Source organism: Vigna unguiculata, chromosome 11, assembly GCF_004118075.2.
Source record: "Vigna unguiculata cultivar IT97K-499-35 chromosome 11, ASM411807v1, whole genome shotgun sequence".
NCBI classification, from domain to species: domain Eukaryota; kingdom Viridiplantae; phylum Streptophyta; class Magnoliopsida; order Fabales; family Fabaceae; genus Vigna; species Vigna unguiculata.
Genome location: NC_040289.1, coordinates 13,051,030 through 13,077,260, shown reverse-complemented (window position 1 = coordinate 13,077,260; position 26,231 = coordinate 13,051,030). Strand labels below are relative to the sequence as shown.

General features: G+C 31.4%; 1 long non-coding RNA gene, 1 other non-coding gene and 1 pseudogene across 2 annotated transcripts; all 3 read left to right on the top strand.

Moving 5' to 3' along the window:
* The first annotated feature begins 5,247 nt into the window (after positions 1 to 5,247).
* TRNAS-AGA lies at positions 5,248 to 5,329 on the top strand. The gene has a single exon. It is a non-coding gene; the product is annotated as a tRNA-Ser (tRNA).
* Positions 5,330 to 7,951: 2,622 nt separating this feature from the next.
* Positions 7,952 to 9,055, top strand: LOC114169509 (annotated as a pseudogene).
* A 7,966-nt stretch (positions 9,056 to 17,021) lies between these two features.
* On the top strand, positions 17,022 to 19,339 carry LOC114169510. Its single transcript, XR_003600944.1, has 3 exons — positions 17,022 to 17,128; positions 18,410 to 18,494; positions 19,056 to 19,339. It is a non-coding gene; the product is annotated as an uncharacterized LOC114169510 (long non-coding RNA).
* The last annotated feature ends 6,892 nt before the right edge of the window (positions 19,340 to 26,231 follow it).

The following is a 26,231-nucleotide window of genomic DNA, read 5'->3' as shown; positions in this document are numbered from 1 at the left end:
TGCATGTCATGCATTCATGGATAGTTCATAGCATTTCTTGCATTTGATGATTGAGTTTTATGTTTTTAGGTGTTGATTTTGAATAAATTTCCCCACCACAATTCAAGCATAAATTTTGCATTTGACTTTAGCCATGTCTATGGATTGATTCCCAAGGTTCTCCCTATACTGCATTTTTAAGGAAAAATTGGTTTTGACTGAGTCTTTTAGGCGACAAAAGGCTTTATCAGTTCGTATATTACTTCTTGAAGTATTCCTGTTGGGGGATCTTTCTTTCTCCATTTTGTCAAGTTTTTGGCTCTTTTACTCATGTCTTAAATATATTTTGTCGCTAGTTCTCTTATGCAGGCTTTTTCGTGGACTTCGTGAATAAGATGTAGATAAACTTGAAGGTTTTCTTTTCGTTGTGCTCTTCTTCAATGTGTTGTCTTGTCGAGCTCTAGTTGCGTGTGACTCCCTTTTCCTTTGAAAGATATTTTGGTGAGGTTTTTGCCCTTTTAGTGAAGGATGGTGTAACTGGTACTACCCAAATTGCCAGCTACGCAATTCATAAAAGTTATTCAAGGGAAATATTATTGAAAGTTTACTAAGTAGACCTCAAGCAAATAAAAATGAGTCAAAATGGAAAAATTGAAGAACTTTGTCTTTTGTAAGATCTAGTAAAATATGGTTTATATGGTTTGGAGTTTTGCTTGAGTCATGGGGGTTGTGATTTCGAATGCGGGCTAGATACATTGTATCTAGACATAAGCACAAGAAATTAAGTGAAATTAAGGAGAGTAAGTGGGCTGAAAAATTCCAATGTTGAGTGGAAGGGAAAAGGTGAGAACTGAAGGAAAATTGTGCATTCCAAGATATAAAATTTATATATTTTTGTTTCTTTTTTACATAGCCTAGTAAGGGAAAGTAGAGGGTCATTTTAATTAAGTTAAAAATTGTAATTTCGAGCTTGGGAGAGAGGAAGAAAACGTAAGTTGGGAGGAAAGAAAAGAAGGGCTGCATAAATTTGTGGAGGCAACGTTAGACTGAGAGCAAAAGAGGGTGGAACAAGTTAAGGTGATCACATTTCAAGAATTCCAAGTAAAGGAAGCTACAACTTGTATTTACATTTTTTTTTATGTGATTAGTGTTTTGTGGAAAATAAGATAAGACGGGGAAGCGTTAATTTTTGTTGTAAGGGATGTTAAGCCTTGCCCTCTTGTATTTTTAGTTTGATATATGTGGTGTGTAGTTCTTATTCATGGGTTGAAAGGGAAATGTTCTAAGATGATTTTTTTTACATTGTTTCGTGATGGAGTAAGGTATAATGTGATGTCTCGTGGCCTTGAGAATTGTTAATTTTGATGAATTGGGCAAAATTTTAATAGGATGAATTTTGCTCTTCTATGTTTGTGCGTTCATGGTGCAATGGAGTTATTCTTTTGCTATTGGGCAAACTTTTGTGATAAAGGAAATAATTATGTCTAAATTATATATATATTTTTGTTTAAATTTGATTTTTTTTGTGGTGAAAGAAGCCCTTGGATGGTAAGTTGATCAAATCCCATGGTAGCTTGGTTGTGTTGAACTTTGTGGTTAAATAAGATGAAAAATATGGTTGAAGTATTATTACCTTTATTGAATTGGAGTTGAGAATTGTTTTGTTGGTTAAACTAGTTTAAAAGATATGAATATGAATTTCACGATGATGTGCTGGTGTAGAATAAAAGTGCAGTGGAAATTGTGATGTTGTATCATTGAGTGGTTGAATTAACATTTTGGGTGAATTGGTGTGTTGGAATGGTGGATTATTTACATGAAGTAGAAGGTTGGGAAGCAAGGTATTGAATGTTATGAGCTTGGTGCATGATTGATTGAGTTTTAATGTTCATTAGTGTTGTGTGCCTCTAAAATGACCCCAAATCATGTGTTGGACGCTGTTTTTCATATTTTTGGGTATATTTGCACGTCGTCGGACGCTAAGTGTTGGTCCTTAGCGAATGTAGAGAGGTATGGCGCTAAGCACTAATTTCTGGGCACTAAGCATCATGTTTTACAAGAGGTGTGGCGCTGAGCACTGGATTTCGGCATTTGGCACCATTGATTTTTCTACTCTGCGCAGTTTTTGCAAATTTACGTTTTCTGATTCGTCAACCGTCTAATTTAGCTGAAATTTTGACAGTTGGTCCATAACATGTTCTTTAGTTTGAACAATGTGATCTAAGTTTGGAGGTCTGTGGTTGGAGTTATATATTACGCATGATTGCTTGCTAATTTTTCATGGTTGCATTGTGTTGATATTTTATTGTGATAACTTGTGATTGGCTTTGTTTGTAGTATATTGGATGTTTGGCCTGATGATTGATGTATGTGAAGTATAATGATGAGGATTGTATGATATCAATATGTTATGATACAAATGAGGATGAGGCCTTGATGTGCATGTGTGTTATCTATCATGAATGTGTATAATCGTGTGGTTGTTCATTTATGGGATGGTATGAGTGTGCATATGTATTGAGACAATATGAACTCTGATAGTTGTAAAGCCAAGATTGTTTCATTACCTAGAGGACTTTGTCAAGTTAGGGTAAAGGGGTTTCGTTACTTTGTAAGTCTTTAGTATAAGCTTAGCAAGAGTGCTCCACCCAAGGCTTTGTCGAGTGGGGGGAGTTGTTGCTAGTAAATCTATGGAAATGTATAATGGTTGGCTATGAGAGAGTGCCATACCATTAATATTACTCGGTGGTAATATTATGATGAGTTCAAGTTGTGGGGTTGAGAACACGTGTTGGTGGATTTTTTTTATGAATTAGTTATTTTACATTATAATATGCTACTTGAGTTACATGTTAATATGCCTGTTATGTGATGTGATACATAGTTAGATCACCCTTGCATATCGGTCTATCAATATTCTCATGAATCGAGAATTTTCTGGTCGTCGTGGTTGAGACCAATTTGTGAGCTACTATCATTGTGAGCTTCATCAAAGTTTCATGACATTGTCACTCGCTAACAATATCACTTGTACTCCCTAGCTTCTCCTTGTATCTTGTGCATATCGGTCTATCAATATTCTTATGCATTGAAAATTTTGTGGTTGTCGTGATTGAGACTAATTTGTGAGCTATTATCATTGTGAGCTTCATCAAAGTTTCATCTTTCAGTTGAAGTATTATTGCATCATTGTCAAAAAACATCAAATTTTGATGAAAGGGGGGAAATCCAACACTTTAGTCATTATTAAAGGAAATTATTTTCTATCTAAACTCATACCTTTGAAATAGTCCTCAAATGACTTTTCATATGAACGTATATGTTATTCTTAAGGAAGGCAACAAGGTCGGGTCGGACACGGATAATGCCTAACCACAACTCGACTTGCAACAAAAAAATTCACTAGCTACTCGCCTGTTTTCCCATTGGGTACCTGTTTAAAAAATATCTCTAAGTATTTTAAAATGTGTAGGTACCCGTAGATACCCACAAATATTTAAAAAATATATTTTGTAATTTTTTAAAATAAAATTACAAAAATAAAATTAAAATATAAATTAAATTAAATAAGAATTAAATTTAAATTTAAATTTAATAGAATCTAATAAAATATAAATTTAATTTAATTTTAATTAAATTTAACTTAATAAAACAAATTATATTTTAATTTTAATTTTTTGCGGGTATTGGATATCCGAGGGTATGTATAGGATGATACCCGCACCTGACCCATTTATAAACGGGTATTAAAATACCTGCTACCTATGGGTATCAATTATTTGTTGTGGATTTTATACATAGATACTCGCAGACATAGATATTTTGGCCATCCCTAGTTATTCTTAACGCCTTTGAGACAACTCTCAAAAGACTATTCAATCCCTAACACTTTTTTATGCTTTGATACTCATATATCTTTCAATCCTCAAATATCATTCGATTCTTACAACTTTTAGACGCTTTGATACTCGAATATATTTGAATCAGAACAATTTCTTCCTAAGAGTGGAGCATGCCACTATGGTGGTAATCAATTGCAAACACAACTCCTCCAACCTTATGTTAAATATACTTTGAGATTCATTTCTATGATATGAAATTCGATCTGAGGGTTAATACTGGTCAAAGCAACACAGAAAGTGGCTTTCCCATCAGTTGGTTGAGATGAAGTAGCACATATAGTGAACAAAATTCAGCTCATGCACATGATTTGAATTTTGATTTGCTTCATATAGATTGAACAAAAGTATCAAAGTATTTGAGTTATTCCAAGTTAAGGTGATGCATTGATGTAGTATTTGGAATAGACATTGGAACACCAAATATTGTAGTGGAATTTTTCGCTTCTCTCGTACAAGTAAATTTTTGTTGTTGTTTACAATATTTTGCATGGTAATATGCAGGTGTGCGCACCCTATTCTGTCAAAGACAAAGTCGTGAACTTCTTGAAATGTGTGCTCTTTATATTCTAGCAAACTCAAAAGTTAATTTAAAGTATCTTCGACCAACAATTGGCCATAAATTTGATGTTTGAACATGTTTGATGGATATAGTTCTTATACTCTTAAGAATTGCCAAATTTTTCAATTTTTCCCATGGGTCCTCTCTCTTACTAGGCACATGGAAGATGGTTATGCATCCTACACTTGCCTATTACAGAGAACAAGGTCAGATCCATTAGAACTCAGAGTACTTGTTAAGTAAAGTGTTACCAAAGCAATGGGAAAAAACTATTTTGACACTAATTATTCATAAAATTTGAATAAAACATATTTAATGAAAGAAAAAGAGTGTCAAGATAGCATTCTTACAAATCATTGCAAAAATTTGACCATAAATATTCATGGTAGCTAATTGTGAGCAAATATGGATAATCTTCATCGTCTATCTTAATTTGAAATGATTAAGTGAAGGTGAATATGAAAAAGGATATCACACATAATAACGTGGTTTGATTGAAGTATGAATGATCTCCAATTTATGTTCACAACAAATTTTATTATATGTAAGTTTAATAAAAAGGCATTGAAACACCAATTAATTTATATCCTACAATTATTTAATTTGTTATTTTATGTATACTAAATAGAGAATATAATTATAATTTATCTTAATTTTATTGTATTATATATTATTCTCTTGTCTTCCTATAGTATGTTTCTTTCTTAGTATCTAAAGGTAGTTTAAAAACATTTTAATAAGAAACAAACTTTTATTGGATTTTAAACATTAAAAATAACTTCATACATACATATTCTACGTCATCAAGTGGATGTACTAGAGTGGTTATTGGGCATGACTAGAAATCATGTGGGCTTTGCTCGCGCAGGTTCGAATCCTGCCATCAACGTTTTATTCTTCTTCAACTTTTAAACATAATTAATTTTCACACATTCTTCATCATTGTTTTGTAATATGTAATCTGAATAAGACAATGACCACGATTAGTACCTTTTTCTCGATTTTAGTTTTGTTGGTGACGTTTCCATCTTCATCTAGAATAAGTATTTTCAGTCCTTTCTTTGTTTTCATTCTAGAAATAGCTACATATAGCTGTCCATATGGGAATACTAGACGTGGAAGATAAAGTCCAACTCCAGGTTTGCCATTATTAACATTTGCCTAAAGTCACCTCCCAAGAGAACAACTTTACCACCAAATGGTTTGCCATTATTAACATCATCGACATTTTTCTTTGTATCTCTCAAGGTTCTATCAAATGCCTTAAAACACATTTTATTCATCATGGGTGATTCTTCCCATATAATCAAATTGGTTGCAATTAAAAGTTTAGCACAAAGACTATCTTGAGCTATGTTGCAAGTTGATTCCTTATTAATTAATAATGGGATGTCAAATGTAGAATGTGTTATTTTTCCACTAGGAAGTAGTAAAGAAGCAATTCCACTTGATGCTACATTTAAAACAATCATTCCTTTGCTTCTTACAGTAGTTGATAATGTCTTTCACATATAATTTTTTCTTGTCCCATCATAACCATATATAAAGAAGAATCCTCCATTTTGTTAAAGTATTGCTTTCACAATATCATCATATATATATATATATATATATATATATATATATATATGCACTTGTTCATTAGTGAGTGATTTGAATAAAATTGCATGTTCTTTAGCCATATCTTCTTTATTGTACTGTAGCTCATCAATAATAAATCTATTTTGGAATGGAAATGAATATGAAATATGAAGTTGAAGTAATAAATGATAATCTTTCAAAGACCTACTATTTGACATCAACATTTCTTTAATTTGAAAATGACATAGAAATGTAGATGAAGCCTTAGAGGATGAAAATTGGATACAAGCAATGTGGGAGATGCTAAATCAATTTGAAAAGAATGAAGTTTGGAGATTGGTGAGTCCTTCCCAAAATAAAAGCTTTATTGAGAGTTGAACATTTTCCTAATTGAGAATGAATTTATTAAAGGTTATGTAGACACCACACTAGGAAAATTTATTTTGATGAATTCATACTTATGAAAATATAGGTAGATAAGATTATCTTTGGTGCTACAAATGAATCACTTTGTGACGATTTCTCAAATCTAATGAAGAGTGCACAAGAGATGAGTGTGATGGGAGAGTTAAAATTTTTCTTTGGTTTGCAATTAAAACAAGCAAAGGATCATACATACTCAATCAAACCAAATATGTTAGAGAACTCCTTTAGAAGTTTAACTTGAAAGATGCAAAGGAGATGAAGACTCTAATGCATCCTAATACATCTTAAGATTAGAAAAGGAGTCTAACTAGTAGATCACACTAAATATGGGCAAATGATTGACTCATTGTTATATGTTAATGCATCTAGACCTGATATCATGTTTAGTGTATGTCTATGTGCTCGTTTTTAGTCAAATCCAAAGAGAATACATCTTAGTGCTGGTAAAAAAAAATTAGATATCTTAAAGACACTTTCAAATAGTGTTAATATTAATTTAATAAAAGAAGTCATATTGTGTATTTTTATAAAACAAGGACTCAATTAAGTCATAAACAAATATAAAGATTAAAATAATCAAATACCTACTATAAGTAACAAATTACTAATTAAACCAAAATAAATTTACTTATTCTATAATCACTATATTTTTTTATTCAAACACTGAAATTAAGATAATTAAATATGAACTTCGACGCCGATAATAATGAATTAAATATAATTGATTATAGTTCATTAAATTCATGAAACCTAAGAGAAAAAGTTATAGCTGATTACATTTTTTAGAATCCATGAAAACTAAGAGAAAATAAAATATTAGGGTCACTCTAATCATCAAGTATGAAGTTAAAAAATAAATTTTAAATTCTTTTATATTAAAATTACTTTACGCATCACTCTTTCGTATCACAATTAAATTCATCGCCATGAGGTTCTTCATAATACAATTTTTGAAAAAATATTTTGAAAACCTGGTCAAGATAATAAAAATCTATAATGACAAAACTATTTTCTTACACAAGTTGTTATTAAAATAAAGTGAAAATCTTCGATTTAAGAAAGAAATTAGTAAACAAAAGGAGCCACACACTTTTTTTACTACAAAGATATGCATAAGGATTAACAAATATATTATTTATAATTTTTTTCTTTATTATCTTATTAAATTTACGGATTTCTTAAAGTAATAAACACAATCTATAATGATTTCTGCTTTAATTTTTATATTGCCTAAAAAGATAAACGCAATTTATTATTCTATATTTATTTAAAAGGATGTTCAAAATGTGGAGAAAAAGTAAAGAGAGTCCCAATCTGCACATACGCTACAATACAAAATCTGGCCGTTGAAACCAATCTATCAACGTTTCATAATTGTCCAACTTGCAGTCCACGGATCGCAAAGATGAACCGTCTATCAAGTCTCCATCCAACGACCGAGATCAAAACTGAAAACTTAGAGCACCTTCAATAAATACCCCGCATATCTCTCCCTCGAAAATCATTCATTCAAAAACTGAAGCCAAAACAAATCCTAAATTTTCAAATTCGTTTGCAATCTTTCTCTGCAGTCTCGTCTTAGCTTTAATTCAAAGTTCCAATTCGAAAATGTCTGGTCGTGGCAAGGGAGGAAAGGGATTGGGCAAGGGAGGTGCGAAGAGGCACAGGAAAGTTCTTCGCGACAACATCCAGGGCATAACGAAACCGGCAATTCGGCGATTGGCGAGAAGAGGATCAGTGGATTGATCTATGAGGAGACCAGGGGAGTGTTGAAGATATTCTTGGAGAACGTGATTCGCGATGCTGTGACCTATACCGAGCACGCTAGGAGAAAGACGGTTACGGCTATGGATGTGGTGTTGTAATGAGCATAAGTCATTGGGAGAACCACACTCCAAAAGCTAGCTATTAGAGTGGGAGAGCCCAAGTCTTATAAGACCTCCTCTTACCCCAAAAGCTAGCTATTAGAGTGGGAGAGCCCAAGTCTTATAAGGCCTCCTCGATGTGGGACTCATTACATTACCATCCCCTTCGAAAGTCGACGTCTCGGCGGCTCTCACCACCACGACGGGCCTCACCACCACGATGGGTCTATCCCCGGCGGGTCTACAACCACCGGTTGGCTGGCTCTCAATGAAAGCACCATTTGTAATGAGCATAAGTCATTGGGAGAACTACACCCTAAAAGCTAGCTATTAGAGTGGGAGAGCCCAAGCCTTATAAGGCCTCCTCTTTGAGGTGACCTTCCCGATGTGGGACTCATTATAGGTGTATGCTCTGAAGAGACAGGGAAGGACACTCTATGGTTTTGGAGGGTGATCCAAATGCTTATTCTTAATCTTTATCCCCTTAGTTTTCTCATTTTAATTTGGATAAATACAAGTACATGAACACTTGTTTAGGTTCATCCTTGCAATTGTCATTTGTGCATATTTTCATTTTTGTGGACTTCTTTTCTAAATATGAAAGTGTCCTAAAGTGAATGAATGAGTTGTCCAAATTGTAGGACTTAAAAATTACCAGATTCATTAGAAAGGAATTTAGGTAGTAATATTCTTGTATGTTTACGGATTGATGAAATCTAAAAGTCAAGTATCTAAAAGTTCAATGTAGGTTAGTAACAACTTCGTTGGGAGATATGTTTTTTTTTTAATCAAATTAACAAATACATAATTGCATGTTGGGTTTTAACTTCGATTAAGATTGAATAGAACTCCCACCATTAGTTGAATTTTGTACAATGAAGGCAAGAATAAAGTAAATAAATAAATAATGTGTACAAATAATCTTGCCGAGTTTAAAAGGAGTACGATAATAAACAACATTCTTGTCCAAAAAATCTGTCTTTTACTTTTTTTTCTTGTTCAGTTGATAGGATTTAATCACTTTAATTTGATTTGAATTTAAGTTAAATGAATTGAATGAATTGAATTTGAGCTTTAACTTAACACTCAATTAAACCAAATTAAGAGCGGTAAAGTTCAATCAAGTGGAAAATACAAAAGCTTAAAGGTTGAATGAGTATTTTTATTACTTGAAAAAAATTTAAAATGCTTATTTATAGAGTAGGAGTTATTTTGATTGTAAATGTTCATATTATAATTTATTCTATGTTGTATTTTTTTTTAATTTGTAAAATAATTATAAATAATAATTCTTTCATTTAAGTCTATTAAGATTAATAAGATTAGAAAATTAAAAAAGTAAAAATGTAAAAAAATTAGAAATTCATCATATCTATTTATTATCTATGAAAAAATAAAATTCAAAACAAGGTACGATAGAAAAAAAGTCTAAACAAACAAAAGTGTATCGCTAATATGGAAAACATGATTAAATATATCTTGAACCTAATCACAGTCAAATATCTAAGTTTTGAATTTTAAAATTTAAATTTCCACTTCATTATAGCTTTAATTTTTAGCCCTAAGTGGTCTTTTTTTTTTTTAAGATTAAATAGTTATTTGGTTATAGTTTTGGTTAACTTTTTTCAATTTGGTCCTAGTTTAGAATTTTTTTTAATGTGATCCTAAATTTCATAAATTTCGTTCAATTAGGTCATTTTTCTTAACTTTGTCAAAATAGTTAACATAATAGTGTCTAGGGTGGATTGTTATTGTGATGTGGTGCATGTTGAATGATGTGACCGTTAATTTATAGTAGTGCCCTTTGTAATTTTAATAAAAAAGGTTTAGGATTAAAAATTGATCAAAATTGGGTTTAGGATTTTATTAAACATTGGAAATTTTGTTCAATTGAAGAATTGAGGAGGTTGTCCAAAAAGGTTGTGTGCACAACATTCGCTTTGATCGAACATAATTGTAATCTACAGTAACATTGATGATAATAAATGATGAAAAAATTTTCAATGACGAAAATGCGTAAAATTATATGAAGAACTAAAAGAGAAATTTGGAAATATTTCCATATAAATAAAGTTTAAAAAAATGATAAAATAAAGAATATGAATTAGGTTAAATTACTCTTTTGGTCCTTTTATTTGTCAAGTAATATCAGTTTGTTCTTCAAGTTTTTTTGTCTCAATTTAGTCCTATTTCCTTAAAAATGATTCAATTTAGTCCTTACTGTTAGTTTGACCAGACAGTGTTAAAGTCAACTCCACGTATCAATTTCTTGTTTTTCAAAATTTTTTAATTTTTTTTAAAATTTTGAATTATTTTTTAAATTTTGAATTATTTTTTAAAATTTTAATTATTTTTAAAAAAAAAAATTATTTCTTTTTAATTTTTTACACGTGTTACTTCACAGTTGTGTCACGTGTCAAAATGAATCAATTTGGTCCCTATATTTGTTTTTAGTTTCAATTTAATCCCACTTTTTTTTTAAAATAAAGCAATATTGTCCCTATTTAAATTGGCACTCAATTTACTTTTTTATAAATTACTAAAATCAACGTTTTTATTAAATATTTCTAGAAATATTTTAAATTAACTTTAAATTCTATACAAAACATTAAACTTTGGTTTTGTTTTAAACTTCAAATTTAGTTCCTAAACTTATGGATGATAAATTATTTGATTTTTAATCTTCACTAAGTTTGTATAATATGATACACTTGATGTCTTTATATATGATGGCAAAATTGTTAATTGTTGAAATTAAGTTTGGAGTTAAACTTTGTTTAATAATAAAACTAAAAAAAAGATTGTTTAAAAATATTTCTACAAATATTTAATAAAAAATTCAATTTTAGTAAGAATATCATCATAAAATTTATACAAAAACTAAATTAAGTGTCAATTTAAGGAAGGACAATATTGCTTCATATTTACAAAAAATGGGAATAAATTGAAACTGAAAACAAATATAGGGACCAAATTGAATTATTTTGACATGTGGCACAAATGTGGAGTGACACGTGTAAAAAAAAAAAAAAAAGAAATTGACACATGGCGTTAATTTAACACCGTTTGGTCAAAATTGACGACAAGGACCAAATTGAGTCATTTTTAAGAAACTAAGGACCAAATTGAGATAAAAAAAACTTAAAGACTAAACTAACATTACTTGACAAATAGATGGACCAAAAGAGTAATTTAACCTAAAAATTATATGTGAATACAATGACGCCAAACATAACAGAATAATCCAGTGAGGATAATTTCATGGGTTATAGTGTTATTGTTGGCAAATAGTACGTCACGTTGAAAATTTCAGGCAAGGCTAATTAAATAAGATTCTGTCATTTTCTTTTGTTTTTTTTCTTCCCACTCTTTATTTTCTTATAACCTAGCTAATTTTTCTTTGGTTGACATAATTGTAATATAAAAATCGATTGGATTGACAATTATGGTTTTTTTGGACCTTTAAGAAACCAAAATCTATGGTAGATTATAAGTGGGAAGTGGGAACAACATTCATGGATAAGGCTCGATGAACAATTCTGGCTTTTTCAAAAGTGAATGCACAATGCACACAATCTTTTTGGACAACCTCCTCACATCTTCAATTGAACAAAATCCCCAATTGTTAAATGAAACCTTAAACCTAATTTCGATCAATTTCTAATCCTAAACCTTTCTAATTAAAATTACAAAGGGAACTACAGTAAATTAATGACCACGTCATTCAACCGTGCACCACATCATAGTAACAATCCACCCTGGACACTATTCTGTTAACTATTTTAACGGAGTTAAGGAAAATGACCTAACTAAACAAAATTTACGAAATTTATGACCACATTGAAAAGAAATCCTAAACTAGGACCAAATTGAAAAAAAAAAACCAAAACTAGGACCAAATGACTATTTAAGCCTTTTTTTAGTTAGTAAGTATTTATTATATATATATATATATATATATATATATATATATATAATAATAATTAAATATTATACAAATATATGTGCTTAGGCTATAGTCAAAGAACCTCGATATTACAATATTGTGCCTATATAACTCTATAAAGATATACTACGTTGAAGCCTTGTATTAAGATTCATTACAAGTAATAACTCATGTGTTTAAATATGATTCATTATAAGTAACAACTTATTTTTCAGCATCCAAGAATATGTAGTTTGATGAATATCACCACCATCCCCTTTGCATGCTCCAACCTCCTACTTATGCTTTGGCTATAGACTTTAGTTTGGTTCCCTTCCCCTTAAGTTATTGGTTTATAGTTAGAGGTCCTCATTTTCCTTTGATTGTTTGCACATTCCCCTTCTCTGGCCTTGTTGTTATTGTTTTTTTTTGTGTACCTGCATATTTTAAGAGTACACATTTTTCGTGCATCCAATAGGAAATGTCCTTGTTTTCTCTATACTCTGGTTAGCAATTTTGGATGTTATGATAACTACATAGGTCCTCCTAAGTATGGAATTAACCTTACCCTTTTCCTAATTTTGACCTTCCTAATTCTTTTCTGCTAATTATTGTTTCCGTTTTGTACTGTACCCACTTTGATTATGTAGATTTCAACAACTAGATTGGCCTCTTCACAATGATTTTAAGCTTTGTACTAGATTTAGGTACCAATCTGAGTATGACATTGTTATATTGATTGATTTATGTTTCATCCATAACCATGCATTCAGTTGTGCCATAAACATGACACTCCAATAATAAGTAAAGACACTATTATTTCTCCCAGTACTATTCTGTAATAAGGAGTAAGCTGATCTAACTGAAAATGTTCCTTCTTTCTCATTTTTCCAGACTTATGTATCAAATGTTTCTTTTTTTAAGGGTTTATCTTTTATGATATTCATCAATTCTTGTTCTTGAATTGTTTCCCAGACTCTTCTATTTCTCCTCCATCCTAAGTGCCATTCCCATTTATTTTCATTCCATTCTCCTAATTGTTGTATTGTTTTATCCTTACAATTAGATATTACATACAACCTAGGGAATCTATAACTTAGAGTAACATTGATAACCGATTTGTCCTCCCGAAATTTAATTTTACTCCTTGTACTGACTGACCAACCTATGTTGTTATGAAACTAATTTTGTTGTTGTCTTTTGCCACAAATTTTATTCAAATCTTGCCACCACCACGATTCTTCCTCACTTGTTGTGGGAAGATTTAGGTTCCTCCATGATCCATACTTCAATTCTAGTACTTCCTTCCATAGTCCCTATTTTCACCCCTAATCTCCATTTCCATTTGGCTAATAAAGTTGTATTGAACTTTTCTACATCTTTTATGCCAAGCCCACCTTCTTCCTTTGGTCTACACATTGTTTCTCATTTTATCCAAGGTATTTTGTGTTTATCATACTCCCACTCCCAAAGAAATTTCCTCTGTATTTGTGTAAATTTTTTGCATACAATTTTTGGCATTTTGAACACAGATAAATAAAATAGTGGTAGTGCATAAATAACCAACTTAATTAGGCACACTCTACTTGCATTTTTCTTCTTTTCTTTGATGCATGAGGTGCAACCACGTATGATGGCTTAGTCAAAAGTTAATGGTCCTTATCTCACCATGTTGTGGGTTGTATAGTTAAAGCTTTTCTCTATCCATGGGTTGTATATTCACTTGTTTCTTTGTTTAAATAAGTGGTGCAAACCATGCATAGCCAACCTTAATTTCTCTTTCTTATTCTTTTGTAATAAATGTGCCAAAACCACTATAAGAGTGTAGGCCTATACTTTCTCTCTTTGGTTTCTTTCTTTATTGCACACATTACTGCCACAATAAATTAATGCACATAAGGGCTCTTTTTCTCGTGTCAGTTTCCTTTTTGTTTAGTATTATACTATAATATATCATTGGAAAAGATGCTTGAAGGTGGGCCACTTATGCAAAATTTTATTTTTCTTTTCTTTCTTGAACTTTTCGAGTGCAGTAAGTGCATAAATGCATTATACCATATGCTCCTTTTTGGACGTTTTTTGCATGGATTCTTTGTTTATTTTTCTTTTTTTCACATGAATTTTTGTTGCAGTACTACATGATCATAGGGCTTTATTTAGCTTAGGTTGTAGTTTGTGTTTTTTATGTTCTACTTCACGTGTTTGGTGCAACCATGATGCGTGAGGGTTATCTCGTTTATCTTGATGTTTAGTGCATGCATTCTCCACTTGGGTATCTAGTTTATAGGAAACCAGTGAGAATATATATATATATATATATATATATATATATGTATATACATACATATGTATATACATATATATATATATACATATACATATACATATACATATATATATGTATGTATATATGTATGTATATATGTATATATACATACATATATGTATATATATATATATATGTATATGTATATATATATATATATATATATATATATATATGTATATGTATATGTATATGTATATGTACATGTACATGTACATGTACATGTACATGTACATGTACATATACATATACATATACATATACATATACATATACATATACATATACATATATATATATATATATATATATATATATATATATATATATATATATATATATATATATATATATATATAACAAACTTTAGTCCTTGTTTAGAATCTTGGTAAAGGTGGTTTCAGTGCAGTGTATAAAGGACAACTACCATCACCCATCCTTGTGGCATCCTTGTGGCTGTAAAACTATTGAATGGATCTAAAAGAAATGGAGAAGAATTTATTAATGAGGTTGCTAGCATCAGCACAACCTCTTGTGACAATATTGTGTCACTTCTTGGATTTTGCTTTGAAGGTAGCAAGAAACCTTTAGTCTTATGAGTTCATGGGTAATGGTTCTCTAGAAAAGTTTATCTATAAAAGAGGGACAAAAACCATAACATCATTGAGTTGGGAGAATTTATACCAAATCTCAATTGGAATAGCTCGAGGCTTGGAGTAATAATATAATTGAACTTGATGAACAATTTCATTGACGAATTGGTTCAAAACTACACCAAATCCCTAATCAACCAACTCATCAAACAAAAAACTGAACATATCACTCAATAAGGGATCAAGACAGTGAAAGAAGAAAATGGCACACCTAGCAATGGCTTAGGTCTTTGGCAGTCTCCTCACCACAGCGTAGCTTGAATGCATGCGACCACTGAATTGGGAAACACAAGTCAACGAGAGTTACCACTAGACTTACCACAGAACAACGATGGAAGGTGACACACAAACTTACCACTAGCGAGTGAGATTAAGGGAGGACTACGACAAAGACACCTTGCTTAGGCCACGAATGCACAACATAGTCACAACAGGCAGTGGCAACTTCACAGCACCAAGTTCAAAGGGGCAAACTCATAGGATCACACTATAGAGCGAGGTATTCAGTTTTTGTTGTGGTACGAAACTGAAATTGGGGCTAGGGAAAGTGAAATGTAATTATGATTTCATCAAGGACTTTACGGAAGGATACGATCTGTCAGTAAATAAAAACTGCCCGTCAGTAAATAAGTCAATAATTTGACATAACATCGTACCAACAAATATTTTCATCGATAAATAATGGATACATATTCGTCGGTAATTTCGTCGGTAAATGTGATTTACCGACGAACATAGATCCGTCAATTTTGATCCGTTGGTAATTTATGATTTTTTTGTAGTGTTCTTGATAGATAATTTCTTTTATGTATATCCAATTTATCTCAGCCCTTAATCCCATAATGTTTAAGCTTATTATTATCATTGATAACTTTTCTTACCCCCCACTTCTGTCTTTTTGTTTTATTCTTTATCTCTCTCCTCTATCTCATCTAGTTTCCTTAATATATCTTCCTCCTCCCTTGATAGCGTGATACTTATTTCTCTAGTGATATTCCAAATGCTAACATTTAAGGAACTACCTTTCTTTTCCCAATACAGTCTATTACAATTATTAATGTCATTTTCTGAAAAATAGTTGCAAAGGGAATGAACGGCTAACCTTGTGTTTTTCCTTCGTATTATTGCGATAATTTGGTTTTCCCTTCTTTCTCTCTCTAAAATTTTATTCTTACTTGATTTTCCTACCCAAAGTGTTCTCCTTTCTGAAAATGCTACTAGATTCAGTGTGCTTTTGTGTTGTTTCCTGCTCGATGTTTTTCCCCTTCATTGATTTATATTTGTTGTCTCTCTATTCGTTGAGAGTTTGGGTTTCCTCTTGTTGGTAACCATTTTCGTAGTCATGCCCTAAACTCAATCGTGTTTGATGTTTCATTGTTCCCAAATTGTTTTCCATGTCACCCCCCAATTCAATGAGTTGGTCAGCTGCTTTAACTCCATTCTAGTGGTTTAATAGTGTTGAGAATAGTCCAAGTGTGAGTCAAAGTCCCATATTGGATAGAACAGACAAAGTTACTCACTACATAAGATGAAAGACTCATGATCCCATTCCATTATCTTAAGGTTTTGGATTAAAAGTGGTGTCACACTAAAAAAAATATATTTTTAGGGGTTATTTTTTAACGGTTAAGATACACCACCAAACATGTTTAGCATTTGTGATAATTCTTTTGACCGCCACAAACGTTAATATACTTTACAGTGTTACACATTCTTTAAATGTATGTATCTTTATTTTAACTTAATTGTTTTTTAATGAATTTAACTTTTAAAAAATATATTCTATTGCCGTACAATTCAAAATGTTTCGAACTCCTCTATTATCATTTCTTCGTGAATGTCACTCGTTGTTTCTACTCCTTTGCGAAGAATACCTCGTTCACTGTCTCATCCAAATCAAGATCAAACTCTGGTACGCACAAAATTTTCGCATGAGTTTTTGAAATCTCTCTTTTTTTTTTTTTTTTTTCTATTTTCGATTTATTATTATGTTTACACAAATTCTTCGCATGGGATTTTTTGTTTTTTGAAATCATTTTTATTTTCGATTTATTATTAGGGTTCTTGTTCACAATTAATAATTAGTGTTTTCAGATCTATATTTATCTAGTTTTCTCATTTTCGATTCTTTAATTTAGGTAAATGAATGTATTTGGTTGTTCTTTTCAGCTTATTCTTCTACTTATGAAAAATTAGTTGTTGATTTAGATATTTTTTTCTCAAGGAAAACCGCACAAAGAAAAATAGGGAAGTCTTTAGAAAAAGTTTCTTAATAGTATTCACTAACATTCAAGCATCTTTGTATTTTATTTGCTCTGTTTTGTATTTTATTTCTTTCTTTTTATTTACTTGTTTATTTGTGTTTGAATTAAAGATTCTGAATAAGCATGCCTTTAGATATTGTTTGGTTTATACGAGACATGTCAAAGTGCAAAGATCTTCAGTTTTTCAAAATATAGGGAAAGTGAATGTGGTCTCAATCACGCACATACGTGTGGTTAATGTTCAATGTTATGTTACATATCAAAAAGTAATAACATTCTATGTGTGTTTTTTTTAACAAATTTTTGTATTGCCACATGTCCTTGACCTCATTAAGAAACTCAATGTTTAAAAGTTACTGATATGGTATGCACTCTGGTTATAAAATATTGTGTTTCTATGCAGAAAAATCACTTCTTAATGTTTTAGTTTGACTTATTTCTTGTATAGAAGTGTAGAATATGAAATCCGTTGGATGACATTTTCAATTAAAAGCCTTGAGTTCAAATGTAGTTTAAAAAGTTATAAAATTTTTTCCAAATGTGTTCGCTGGTTTAATTCATTACCCTTGCAACAATTCTCATGTATGTGCAATATCATCATCATATTATCCATGTCTCTGATTCATCACCATCTTCATCTCTAATTCATACATGTTCAACAGATACATTTCAAACCTTCTCTCATTCATGTGTGTTCTTTACAAGCACATTTCATATAGTGACATACTTTCTAATAAAAGTAATTTGGCTTTAATTGAAGTAATTGGTGTACACAAAAATTATATTATATATATAATATATACTATTCATGTACCTCATTTTTATTACATTGGTATATATTGTTACATGTAATCTTTCTCTTTTCGTTCACTGCTTGTTGCTTTCTTGTATCCTTCAATGATTCTATTAGCTTTGTTGGATTGATGCAGTTCACAACAGTGATGTTTCTGCTGCTGCTTACTTAGACATTTCCACTTGCTAATAAGGAGTAGAAAGTTTTACAGTTGTAAAATGGTGAATATATTATATTCTTCTTCAAAGTTTTATTTATATCCATCATTATTTTTAATTATAGGATTAACTTCACATAACATTCTGATTAAGAGATGAAATGATAATTTATCCAATAAAAAATAAGTAATTGTTTCCCACTCATTTTTATTTCTCTCCTTTTCATTCATCGAATATCTCATCCTTTTGTATTTTAGTTCATTTGCATGGATGAAAGTAAATGCAAATTATAAACAAATGGAAGAAAGTCATTATCCATAAATAATCAACATGGAGTAATGTACAAAATAAATGATCTGGTCTTAGTTTTATATTATTTCAAGATAGATTACCAAAAAAAAAAAAACAATCACGCAAATATTATGAGATTAGCTTGCCAAGTAATGAAATAATAAAATAAATCTGCATGTTGGAAATGAAAATCAATAAGCCCCTTCCTTAGTTAAGTTTTTTTGAAAAGAAATACTTGTTTTTCCTCAGACTTGTGCTTAGGAAACATCAAACATACGATTATCTTTTTTTTTTATATCCTCTTTCAACTTTCTTCTCTTCTCTCCAATTCAGAAACACCCACCATCTTTGGATAAACATAAGTGCATCAGTGTAGATTTCTCTCCCAAGGGTTAAAAGAGTAAGTATCTCAATGCTTCCCAAACTAAATTTCTACTTTTATTCTTACTTCTGATCTCTAATGCTCCTCATAATTGTAGATACCATGTATTTGTTCTAGAGAATTTTGTTATATGTAACTCTCTCTCTCTGTATTTTGATGTTTTACTTAGATGTTTAGTTGGCTACTCTTTATCAAAGTCATTTAACTTGATTAGCCACTGGTTCCTTAAATACCATCTTGTGTTTTGCTTTAGTCATAGGTACAATTATTATTAGACACTTTTGATTAAACTTTGAAAAAATCTTGGGTTGATTTTTATACCAGAATAAAATGGTATAATATTTTTTTCATATATGAAGCACAATTTGTGATGGGAATATTTAATTTACTTTGGGAGCATGCTTTGAGAGTGGGAATGGAATTTGATGCACACTTTTTGCCTTTGGCATTGTGTGTGAATCATGAAAGTGAGGATTACAACCCCTTTCATAATGAATTAATATGCCACCCATCTTCCTTCCTCTCTTATTGTCTCTCTCTTCTCTTTTTTATTTCATTCTCTGCTATCTCGTATTCCCAACATTAACTTCATAAATTTTAAATATTAATATTATTATTCATGATGATGTACTATCTTCTCTTTGAGTTAAGCAAGCCAACATGTTATTTAATAACAAATACTTATTTATTATACATTTTTTTTCACTATAGAACAACATCTTAGTTATCAATCCCAATTAGAGAAAGATGTATATTAAACAAACAAAACACATTTTTTATATTCCTAACTTATTTTACTAAAAGTTTTTGGTATCATTTAGTACCTTCTTATTTAATAATAAATGTTGAGACAAACCAAGCTTTAGCTTTCTCTACCACAACCTTACACTATATATATATATATATATATATATATATATATATATATATATATATATATATATATGTTTTTTCTTAGCTCTCTTTGTTTATAATTAATAAGTTCATTCGATAATAATAATTTTTTTTAGATGATTACTTCTTTTGTCTTTCTTTTTCATAATTCTTTTTTTTTCTTTTTAGTGTTTGCAACTTCTAATCTCATCAAGTCCCTCATTTATATCCAATTTTTTATAACTAGTTTTTTCTCCTTGAACTTAGCTAGACAGATTTACAAATGGATAAGTCATGGATTGATATGCCACGAAATACAACTAAATATCTAGATGGGTTAAATAAGTTTCTAGACTTTGCATTTGAATTCCGATCTATCAATGATACAATAAGGTGTCCTTGTCCTAGATGTCATTGTAATAAATGGGAAACCAGAGACGTTGTGTTTGACCACTTAATTTGCAAGCTGTTTCCAGAAAAATACAAAGTTTGGATTTGGCATGGGAAACATATGACACAATGCAATCAAGAGACACAAATGTAGTAAATGTGCCATCACAAAATGAAAATCTAGTGATAGATATGATAGATGATGTATTTAGGATGAATAAAAACAATGATATGGATTATAATGCATATAAAGGACCTTTCGAATTAGTAGAAACCATGCCAAATGAAGAATATGTTGAGTTGCTTAGAGATTGTAACCAAGAGTTGTATGATGGATGTCAAAAGTACTCAAAGTTGTCTTTTCTATTAAGGTTGTATCATAGAAAATGTTTGTGTGGTATGACTTACAAGGCTATGACGATGATTTTAGAGTTATTAACAAACGCATTTGAATATGGAAAATTTCCTACTTCATTTTAAAAGGCAAAGAAGGTGATACAAAAGTTGGGTCTTAATTATACCAAGATAGATGTTTGCCCAAAAAATTGCATGTTGTACTGGGGAGAAGATGAAAATTTGGAGAATTGCAAATATTGTAATAAATCTAGATGGAAGAAAAAACGTACTAGTGGAAAAAAAAACTTCCAGTAAAGGTATTACGTTACTTTCCCTTGAAACCAAGGTTACAAAGATTATTCATGTCTCTAAAAACAGCAAAGTTCATGAGATGGCATATTTTAAACAATAACCTAGATGGATTGTTGAGACATCCAAGAGATGGTAAAGCATGGAAGAGTTTTGATCAACTTCACCCTGAGTTTGCTCTAGAACCTAGAAATGTTCGCCTTGGCCTTGCAACAGATGGCTTTAATCCTTATCGAACCATGAATAATAGTCATAGTATATGGCCAGTGATTTTAATTCCATACAACAGACCTCCTTGGGGGTGCATGAAACAATCATCTTTTATTAATTCTATGATAATTCCAAGAAAAAAAATGCCAGGAAATAAGATAGATGTGTACTTACAACCTTTAGTGAAAGAGTTGAATGAGTTATGGACAGAAGGAGTTGAAACATATGATTCTTTTCCAAACGAAGTGTTTGTAATGCGAGCGTCTCATGTGGAAAATTAGTGATTTTCCTGGACTTTGTACTCTATCTAGGTGGAATACTTATACTGGTTATGCTTGTCCAACTTGTAATTTTGACATTTTTCCTTGTCGATTAAGACGCAGTAACAAGTGGTGTTTCATGGGTCATTGACACTTTTTAGAGAGAAGCCACAAATTTAGATTGATGAAAAAACAATTTGATGGCACAATTGTAGAAAGAGGTGCTACAAAATTATTATTTGGGTTAGAAATTTTGAAACAACTTGACGCCATAACATTTGATAGCAATCTTGAGTCAAGTAGTAGAGGAAACCAATGGAGAAGAAAAAGCATATTCTTTAATCTTCCTTATTGGAAGGACAATCTTTTACGTCATAACCTTGATGTTATGCATATTGAGAAGAATGTATGTGATAATGTGTTGTATACAATGCTCAAAGATGAAAAATCAAAAGATCATCTTCAAGCTCGTTAAGATCTAAAAGATATAGGGATAAAAGAAGACCTTTGGCCGGATGAAAATGGAAAATACATTCCTTTGTTATTTACAATGACAAGAGAACAAAGAAAGATATTTCTCAATACATTAAAGAATGTGAAGATGCCAGATGGTTATTCAAGTAACATATCTCGTTGTGTTGATGATGAAAACTATAGGATATTTGGCCTTAAGAGTCAAGATTCTCACATCCTTATGTAACATTTACTTCCAATAGCTATTCGAAATGTTTTGCCTGACCATGTGATTGTAGTGTTGGTAGAGTTTTCCTCATTTTTCAAGGAGTTATGTTGTAAAAGATTGAATATCTCAGATATTGACAAGTTACAACATTGAATTGTGCTTACTCTTTGCCATTTGGAAATTCTTCTACCTTCATCATTCTTCACTATGATGGTCCATTTAACTTGTCATCTTGTAGAAGAAGTGAAATTAGGAGGACCGATCTATTATTGTTGGATGTATCCAATTGAAAGGTAAATACATGTAGTTATGTTTAACCTATTTATTTTGATTAAAATAGAGACAAAAATCCTTGACTACTTTATTATAATTTCTCTTGTTCATCTTCATTTGCAGTACTTTAGAATTGTACTCTAGTTTAAATAATCATGGATCCTAAAACCAAACGTCTTAAAAAAACTGTATCTACTTAAGAACCACCTGTTCCTCCTCTTGTGTGTCCTATACCTCCATAACCATATATTCCTCCACCTATACCTCCTACTCAACAACCACATATTCCTTCTATGTCGACCCATCCACATGTTCCTCCTCTTATGGCTCCTACTCGACATCCACATATTCCTCCTCCTATGGCTCCTACCCCACATCCACATGTTCCACCTCTAGTGGATACTACTCAACAACCACATGTGAATCGAGTAGAGTATGGTTGTACGCCTTTGGTTCTAGAAGCATTTTCCATGTATTTGCTTTTGTGTCCTTATGTTTGTGCTTTTGCAAAGAGGGATTTTCCATCACATATAAAAGGAGGCCTCTTAGAAAAAAGGTTGAATATTTTGAGTCTATACATATATATTGTGAGAGTTCTCTTGAGAGTGTGATCACCCTTTATTCTTATGTTGAGTTTAGGATTCAAGTGTTGACATTCCCATTTATCTTGGGTTTGGTGAATTGTGTGCCCCCTTAAGTGGCGTGCTAGCATTATAAATCCTCTTCCCCTTTCTAGTCTTTCATATTTTTCTCCATTTTACTTCTTATTTTGGTTCTTATGATGCATGTTTCTATTCGAATTTATGCTTCCATTCATGATCTTTTTTTCCTTTTGTTGTTAATTCAGATATGTCTAATATAACCCAACCAAGAGGGGGGGGTGAATTGGTTAGTGAATCTTTTACTGATTTTAAATGAATCTTGAAGGTTTCGTTAATCTTTATACCCCAAATAACCAGTTTTACAGTTCTGTGTTAATGGACTAATTAAAGCAATTAAGAAAAGCATAAAAGATGAGAGAAACAAAGAACACAATATATTTTATACTGGTTCGATTCAAGATGAATCTACGTCCAATCTTCTCCTAAGTAACCCACTTAGGAGGATTCCACTAAATCAATAGAGTTACAAGAATTACAAGAGCATCTATGTAATTCAAGACCCTAAAGACTAAGGAGCTTGATCTACAAATCAAGAACTCACCTTAGATGCAACACATCCACACAATTGCACCTAGACCTTCACTTCACACCGTGAATCAACTATGAACAGAAATACAATAAGAAAAGAAACAAGGAACGAATACACCTAGTGGATGTGCAGATTTGTCACTTGATCCTAAATCCAAGCTTGACCCATCAAGGTTGAATCCACCATCAATATTCTTGAATGTCCAATTGAATGATCTCCCAAGAAAGCACAAGAACTCTATGGATCTCAAAAAAGAAGTCTCTCAGTTATTTTTCTCTCACCCTTAAAACTGATTTCAGAAACTGGTTTTATACCAGAGTTCTGATGTAGTTATTAATAGATTAGGAATTTACCTAATAGATTATTGTGAGTGTATTTTCACTGCATCAGTGTAGTGTCCTCAACTAATATATTAGTTAGGTAGCTAATCTATTTACGAGTTCTGCTTTTGGTCACATTCAAGAGTTTGATAGTTGATATAATTCAATGCAAGCTTGTTTTACATGTAATTCTAGATCTGCAACACCTAATGCCAAAGATAGAAAATCAGGACTAAGCCTAAACCAATGATGCACATGATGTATAACTTTGGACATTATCAAAACCATCTCCATTGGAGTTGAACAAGCTCCCCCTTTCAACAATCTCCCCCTTTTTGATGATGGCCAATGTGTGTCCTGCAACATAGAGACAAGACAAACAACCTTTCTCCCCCTTTGGACATTAGCAAAAGGAGCAGAAGGGTGTAAAACAACCAAACCAGCACATACCAGGAACACCACAGATTAACAATACAAAGTATGATAATTTTAACAACGCAGCAAGTGGAATCAATAGCACAGGTTAACATCAGTGTGCATACAGGCATAAATCATATGAGCAATTAAGTAGTGCAATATTAGAGTGCAAAGTATGAAGGCATTAGAGTGCATACAATCAATTAAGGATTACAATACTAGCATATGACTAATCTAATGAATTATGTAGTGTTCAAAAGCAAATGAGCCATAATAGGAAAACAATAATCGATTAGAGAATCACTTAATGGATTAGCTAGCAAGTAAAACACATAATACAAATCAGCAAAATGTGAGTTAATAACATTCAAAGTACGCAATTTCAATCACATTATCAAAACACAATATAACAACAACACATGCATCTCAATAAAAGGTGATTTAGTAGCAATCAAGGCACATAATTTTAATCAATCCCTCAAAACACACAATCACAACAACAATCCATTTTAATCAATTTGAAGCTATTCTAATGGATTAATTTATGCAAAAATATGAAAAATGCACATTTTACTTCCTTTTTAGTGAACAAACATGCAAAATATGGGAGAAATTCAACCAACAATTATTCTTGATTACTATAGACGAGGAACTTTTCACCTTGGCAATGCCTAAAGTTTGACCTTCGTTATTATCACCTCTTGTAACATGACCATTAATTGGATTTGTAGGATATCCTACAGAAGTTCTTCACATCTCCTTTCATGTGTCTTGAGCTTTCACTATATAAATGCTACATTGTTTTCCTTGCATCAAGACGTAATTGAAGCATAGATTAAAGAAAAGATGTAGGTACCCAATTGAACATGGGATATTTCATATTAATGGCTTGAGGTGTTCCTTTAGGTACCCATTTGTACTTTCCTTAAGGAACCCCACAATTCTTAAAATAGCAAGAATTAGATGCATGACCAAGTTTAGAGCAATAGGAGCAAATAACAGATGGTGGTTTACTCATATTTAGAAAATTTCTGGTGCCTAATGGATTAGATTTGCCAGTGTAACCTATTCTCTCTTTGTTAAGCACACTCCTTTGAGATCCTAACACTGCATAGAAGTTTGATCTTCCCAAGGTGAATTTTGAAAGAGTTTTCATTAGGTAATCTATATTTTCTAGCTGTCCTCGACATTTTTCACATTGGGGAGAGCTTGTGCCATCTTTGAACCTAGAGTGTTTCCCAGATTTTTCTAGTTTTTCAAGACTTGTTATCAGATTTTCATTTTCCTCTTCTAGTTGCTTTACTCTACCTTCAAGCCATTTAATTTCTCCTCTACGCTTATTATTTGACTTTTGAAAATTTGTGGCTTCCTTATGCAATTCATTAAAAGCATCAAGTAATTCATAGTAGTTATTTTCATCATCGTTGGAGTTGAAACTACTCACACTGCTCTTCGAAGAGCCTGTTCCAGCCATTAGACAAAGGATGGTTTCTTCCTTAGTGCTTCCATCAAATTCACTGGATGAGCTAGAGTCACTTTTGTAAGATTTCTTTTTCTTCTTGTGCTTGTCTGTCTCACTCTTCTCTTCTAGTTTTTGCTTTAGCTTGAGGACAAGGCATTCAGGTTTGATGTGTCCCATTTTGCCACACTCATAGCAGGTTGGAACAATATGTTTTTCTTGCTTCCTAGAGGATCTTTTAATTCTTGTAGAATTATTGTTAGTTTTGTTCTTGTATTTCAAAAAATTTGAGAACCTCCTTACCATTATAATGTAAGGTAATCATTAGTTGCATATTCAACCTTTTTGGAATTGGATTTTGCAGCAGATTTTACAACACTCTTCAAGGCAATGGTGTGCCTCTTTTC